At 39.2% G+C, this 7,335-nt stretch overlaps 1 pseudogene; it reads right to left on the bottom strand.

The window, feature by feature from the left end:
• Positions 1 to 4,089: 4,089 nt before the first annotated feature.
• On the bottom strand, positions 4,090 to 6,418 carry LOC122004135 (annotated as a pseudogene).
• Between the last annotated feature and the right edge of the window lie 917 nt (positions 6,419 to 7,335).

Genomic DNA, 7,335 nt, shown 5'->3' with positions numbered 1-7,335 from the left:
AGGTTGATTTTAATTTTGGTAAAAACTTTCCTTTTAATTATATTCATGATTTAAAAGAAAGTTTGAAAATTAAAAATTCTCTTTTATTAGTTTCTACAAAAGATTAAGAAAAGATTTAATATCTTTCCTTATTTGTAGATTGAAAGGAGATTTTAATTTTTAGAGATAACTTTCCTTTTTGGAAATTATCCACATGTTTAAAAGAAAGATTTTAATTTATAAAATTTCTTTTTATTAACCAATCATGAAGGGATTAAAATTATTGGAGAAATTTTTATAAATTTCTAGAAACAAATTAGGAAGTTTTAATTTTTGTTTTAATTAAAACTCTCCTTGTTTTGGGGAGAAGAGTGGCCGGCCATTATAATTTGAAAAGAGAAAATTATTTTAATTAAATAAATTTTCCTTTTCAATGGCAAAAGAATTAAGGAAGTTTTTATTAAATTTTCCTTATTTGCCAAGACCAAGGATTATAAAAGAGGGGGTAGAGGAGGCTTCAAGGTGAACGACTCTATTCTATTTTTCCTCTCTTTTCTCCTTGGGTGTGGCCGGCCCTTTCTTTCCTCTCCTCTCCTTTGTGTGGTCGAAACCTTCTCATGGTGGAGATATCTTTGGTGGCCGGATCTAAGAAGGAGAGAAAAGAAGCCTCTTTTCTAGCATCCCTTGGAGCATGGTGGTGGTGGCCGAACCTCTTCATCCTAGGAGAAGTTTTGATGGCCGAAACTTGTAAGGAAGAAGAAGGTACTTGGTGGTTCTCATCTCGGAAGATCGTTGCCCACACAACGTCCGAGGTTAGAAGAGGAATACGGTAGAAGATCAAGAGGTCTTTCTAAAAGATATAACTAGTAATTTTTGTTTCCGCATCATACTAGTTATTTTTGGAAATAATACTAAATACAAGAGGCATACGATTCTAGAGTTTCGAATTTGTTTTCGATATAGTGTTCTTTTGTTTTTCTTTCCCTTGTGATTTGATTGTTCTTTTCGGTTAACCTAAAGTTATTTTAGGAAATTAAATATTAGCTTTCTATAAAAGGTTTTGTCTAGTCGGTGGTGGTTGCTCCCATATCCAAGAAGGTCATGTGCCTCGCCACGTCAGTACTGGGAACCAATTATGGAAATTAATATTTAATGGAATTAATAAATTAAGGTGACTTGGGTCGAACGTGTTAAGTTCCGCAGGAGATCCAAGTCAAAACCTAAAAGAACAAATAGATTAAGTTTTGGATCAAACGTGTTAAGTTCCGCAGGCGATCCAAAATTTAATTTAAAAGAACACATGGTAGCTAGGAAAAGGTTCAGACCTTTGTACAAAATTTTTGTACAGTGGAACCTCTAGGTTTTCCGAGTAGCAACCAACACGAAGGAGATACTAGTGCGACATTCCTTGGATTAACAACCTCCGTAGTTGTAACCAAGTACAAATATCTTGTGCCTCTTTCTTTAGTTTCTATTCAATTTATTTTATGCAAGTGTTTTGTTGAAAGTTTGAGAAGGGTATTTTTGTTTTTGTTTTATAGGGCTATTCAACCCCCCTTCTAGCCGGCCGCAACAGTCCTACAGCCCCCTCCCGAGTAGGGATGGCAATTTTCCCCGCGGGTTTGGGGCCCCGCGGGGAAAACCTGAAATGGGGATGGGGATCCCCGATTTTTCGGGGATGGGGCGGGTTTGGGGCGGGTATGGGAATACTATCCCCATCCCCGAACCCGCCCCGAATATTATTATTATTAATATTAATAAATAATAATATGATTTTTTAAAAAAATATTAATAATAGTGTTAATATTAATATTAAATTTTTTGAAAATATTATTAATAATAATATTATTGATATTGATATTAATATTAATATTATCATTAATAATTATTATTAAATAATAATAATAATATAAATTAATTTAGAAATGGGGCGGGGATGGGGAATCCCCGAACCCGTGGGTTCGGGTTCGGGGAATCCCCGAACCCGAAAAAATGGAAACGGGACGGGGATGGGAATGGCAAACCCGGCCCCGCCCCGCCCCGTTGCCATCCCTACTCCCGAGCTCCTACGTTGGCTCCATCCTCACGAAATTCTTCCTTGATCACCAGCAATCTCGTGACAAGATATCCGTCTAAATTGATGTGATTGGGGCAATGCCCCAACTCACCATGGTCTGGCTCCAGTCCAACAGTTTCACTGGGCCAATTCCTGATCTATCCAACCTCAATTTCCTTGAATCATTCAACGTCCATGGCAACTCCCTCACGGGCATTATGCTGCAGTCTCTCGCTGCCTGCCTTTCGCTTAGGATTGTGGACCTCTCCAACAACATGTTACAGGGCCCTCTTCCGTCATTCACCAGCAAATCCTTCATTCAGTTGTTATTAAGCAACAATAATCTCACTGGAACAATCCCTGATTGCTTGGCTCAAATCCATATTCTCAAAATTTTAGATGTCACTAATAACAACCTCAATCGGAATATGCCAAATTTCGTAGCTCTGTTAAGGTTGAAACTGATGGAAATCCCAATCTTTGTAAAAACTCTGCTCTCAGGAGGTGAAAACTCTTCTCCAGCAAGTGGGGCACCTAGTCCTCCAGACAAACTGTCAATTGTGAGTATCATCATAGCTGTGGTGGTTCTTGTAGCTTGTTCAGTAGGACTTTTACTGCATCACCTCAAGAAGAAGAACAAGAAGAAATTTGAACTTAGCATTGAGAGTGTAAATGCATACCGTGATGAACCTCAATGCTTGCATATGTCTATTCAAGCATTGTAAACGACCACAAATAATTTCTGTGAGGATTTTATATTGGACAAGGGTGGTTTTGGAATCATTTACAAAGGGAAATCAGTGGAACATTAATTGCTGTGAAGAAAAGTATATTTGACTTGATGGATCAAAATGGCCAACAAGAGTTCAAAACAGAGTATACCGAACCATCAACCCACATATCGTTACCATACCGAAAAATACAGTGTAAAAATTTTTCATACCGATCCGTACCAGAATTTCAGTATACCGAATTTCTGATATTCATATTGTTCAGGGTAAACTTTCGATATTAGTACGGTTTATCAAAAATTTCGCTAAAAATCGTATATCGATATTGATATCGAAAATTTCGGTACGATATAATACCGTACCAAGATTTTTGGTAAACCTTAAAATTGGTATAATTCGGTAAATTTCTATACGATATGTACGGTATATCGAAATTTTGGTATTTTTCTTGTTTATTATTGCACCTGAAGATTTATGTTTTTTTTGTTTGTTAGAATAACTAGCTGAGACACTGACATCATGGAAAAATAATTGTTAATAGTTATGAAAATTCCCTAGAGATAAATGGTTCTGAGATATTTCTCATCATACCTAACCTATTAGTTCAAGCCACAGAATTATTCCTGATTAATCGTGTACCTTTAAACAAATTCTACACGGAATTCCAGCTGCTTGTACTTTCTCCACAATTAGTGCCTTCTAATACCCATATCTTACTGTTTCCAAGGAAAATCTGCAGCTTTTTCCCTGACCTCATTTATTGTTACATGTTAATCACAATAGTTCATCTCATTCAACTTCTAACATTGTCATAGTAAACATAGGAGGCATTCTTTTGGGTGTTCTACAAGTCCAGGCATTGAACTATAACATGAAAAACATTCTCCTTAATCTTGCTTTCTCTGTATCAGAGATCGCCAGTGTTTTCAACAAAATTGACCTCCTTCTTATTCAGTCCATCAAAATTTGCTAAAAGATCGAACTCATTGCTTGAATATCTCCTTGGGATATGTTGCAATGTATATTTTTAAGCATATTTTCTACCTATGTCACGTAGAGATGGTAAAAAAAGAAAAGGAAAAAAAATGAATTTAATAGAATACTTTCAAAGCTCATGGCAATACAGCTTCATGAAAAAAATCACTTTAGAATATAGTTTATTTTGTCATCTGACAACCACATTTAAATTAACTAAATTGTGAATTTGTGAGATCTCTTGGGAGAAATAGCAAAAAAGTAGTTTTTTTAAACAATTAAGGGTGAATAAAGTTCAACTAGAACATACTAAAGGGATTGCCAAATATATAATGAGTTGAGCTAACATTAGAATACTGACCTGTGCATAATGTTTTTAGTATGCAAGTAAGTTAACTCATTCAAAATATGACGGGTAAAATTGCGCACCACTGATTCAGTCATAGCACCTATCAAGCTAATTGTTGTATCCATCCAGAACTGAGCTTGACGTCGATCGACAGTCTTTTGATCTACTCGGAATGCCTTAGCGAGAACTTCATTAGATATGGGGGTTTTTGAGCCAAAAACTACATTGGCCATGGTTAGGGTACCAGAGTTTTGGCTACTTAGAGCAGCGATTGCAACAGCTCTTGTATGGCCACGGTTGAATTGGAAGTGGACAAGGCCTTGAGGGAACACAAACACATCGACCTTCTTCAGAATCTTGGTGAAAAGCGGTTGGTTTGGCAGATGTTGGATGTCACAAAACCAACATAGAGCTCTCCTTCTAGCACGGTGAGGATCTCAGTGGCCCGAGGGTGAGTGTGGGGTGGGTTGAGTCCGCGAGGGTCGGAGTCGATGCGAGCCATAGAGATGCCGAGGGTGTTGAGCCCAGGAATATAATTGTATTCACATTGACTGCACGGACGTTGGAGCCTAGCTTGTTTATGGTGTTGCCGGGCTTGTCAAGGCCATCGGTGAAGAAGTCTTCGGCATTCACGCGCCATCCATGCTCTTGCAAACAAATCCATTGACAAGCACTGTAAATCAAGGAACTATTGAATAAAGTTTAGACGAGCCACTCGATCGAAAGATTGATTAAGGAGTAGGGGAAGACTGAGCATGTCATGCGCGTTTACCATTTCATAATCTCTCTTCTCACGCACAGTACCAAATGAGAGTAGAGCAGAGCTGAGCTGAGCTGAGCTGGAAGAATGTTTCAAATCTACTTTTTCTCTATATAAACCTATTGAGATTGCATTGCATTCACCATCAGAATTGCTAGCTCGGCTCAGTGGTACAATTAATCAAAAACATGGCTGTTAAACTGCTCCTCGTCACAAAGATTTATTAATCAAATAAACAAGTGTTCATGTATATAAATGCATGGTTTACTATTCACGATTCTTTTTCCATTATAATCGATTGTAAAATTCAATCGACTGATTTAATCGATTAAAATTTTATTTTCTTTTGCTTTTACAGAAGAACAGTAACATTTACTATTTCTTCATTTAATCGATTACCTAAATCGATTGAAAAACTACTTGAATCAATTAAAAGACTTCCGTTTTTAATGTATGTTCAAATAAGCCACATCAGCATATTGATGCAGTTCCTTTCCTTCAACAAATGAAATGGTTTAATTTCTAATAAAATGATTAACAATATGGCCATTAATAACCACTTACCTCTCCATAGCCCTGCACTCACATCACAAATTACTATATATTTTCTGCAAAATACCAGAAAATAGAGAATAATAATAAGGGAATTTTCTGAAATTTTTGAAAAATTTTCGAGAATTTTTCGGAGCTCGTATGGACGAGTTTACGTGGATGAAAATTGGGCCCGGGAAAAAGCCTGTTTAAGGTACCCCAATTAAGCGAGAAAATGTTTGATTTTTTTTTCTTTTGTTTTTGTTTTTCTTTTATTTTCTTCGTTTGCCTTTCTCCCCTGCCGAACCCCTCGCCGCGCCTTCTCCCCCTCGCGCCCGACGGCTTGCCCTAACTGCCGCAGCGGTTTCTTCCCCCTCCTCTTCTCAACTCCTTCTTCCTCTCCCGAGCCTATTCCTTTTCTCATCGCCGCTTCTCCTTCTTCTCCACTCTGGCCGTTGCCTCGTTGTCGCAGAAAATCTCAACCACCGCCGAGGTCGAGCCCTAGATTGGGGAAGATCAGGAACGCGCCGAACCGGTCCTCTTCCCCTACTGCCGAGCCCTAGCTTTCCTCTCGCCTCCCCTATGCCCAAGCACCGGCACCATTTCAGCACTTCCTTCCTTGAGTCGTGCCCTAGCGCTGTTTTCCCTTGTTTCCGTCATAGAGCGTTCATTCGCCAGCACTCGAGTGCACTCAACAGCCTTGGTGGATACCAGCATAGGGCGTCGCCTGTCTGCAACCGACTCCGGCCAGTCGTGCTTCCACCTCAGCCGGTTGTGCCTCTCGAGTGGCCTGCTCTGCGGTATCACATCACCACCAGTCTCTATTTTGAGTTTCTGCCAGCACAGAAGGAAAGGGGAATTAGGTAATAATTCTTGTTCACTTGTACCACGATGTAGAATTGGTACCTTACTGTAAGAACTCCTGATTGATTGATTTTGGGATTGTTTTCTTCTGGATAGCAGTGGACGATTGGTCCGAAGTTGCTGGATTCCAGCCACCACAACACAGAATAGCTGGTTATTTTCTTGATCACCATTTTGATTAGATCAGAGTAAGTGTTTTTGGCCAGTGAATTTCTGTTCTGTAGATTTGGATTGTTAGTTGTGTTAGAAAGGGATGTTTATGTAGGTTGATTAGGATCTTATCCTATTGGTCGTTGAGATATTATTTAGCTATTCGTTGAGTTCTAGCTAAATAAATGTATGTATATTGGTTGCCACAGGACTTTGACGCGAGACGAGTATCTCGACGTCGGATTTGGACAGATTGGACTTTTCCTTTATTGGAGGCGGGTACTTTGACTTTATGTCATTTTGATATGCATAATAATATCTTTAACAAATAGCAATGATTGTGTTTTATTTTCTGTTTCGGTTGATCACTACCTGACCTGTTACATGCTTGTTTGTTTATTTGCTATGCACATCATGTTAGTATTTACCTGCTTATAGAGGTAGTGACACAACCATGTTATTTATCATATTCAGGACCTAGGGTTTTTGATACCTTATCTGGTCTGTGTACTTTGATTTGATTCATTTTCTGATGGTACACATTTTACATATATATGGATATTGCTATGTTGCTCAATATTTTTCCATGCTTAGTATCATGCACCATTCGCATGATTGCATGCTGCGCGATAGTCTGCTCCATTATTGTTGAGCACATCGCCAGTTTCATCACTGTCGGTGCTTCGTTGGTCCGCTCATGGGTAGCGTGACGCAGCGTGGTAGCACGTCAGTTTGTCTCTGTCGGTGCTCTGTTGGTCCACTCATGGGTAGTGTGACGTAGCGTGGTAGCACGTCAGGGATCCCTCCCCGTCATGGTGTACCGGGAGATGAGAGCATTACGCTCCCCCATTTATGATTTGGGGTAGGAGTATGTGTGTACTCCGACAGCATCCCGTCCACTCGGTCACTCATCAGGGGCAGTGATGGCAGAGTGCACGGT

The sequence above is a fragment of the Zingiber officinale genome, chromosome 7B, assembly GCF_018446385.1.
Source record: "Zingiber officinale cultivar Zhangliang chromosome 7B, Zo_v1.1, whole genome shotgun sequence".
Lineage (NCBI taxonomy): Eukaryota > Viridiplantae > Streptophyta > Magnoliopsida > Zingiberales > Zingiberaceae > Zingiber > Zingiber officinale.
This window is presented reverse-complemented; position numbering and strand designations above follow the sequence as displayed.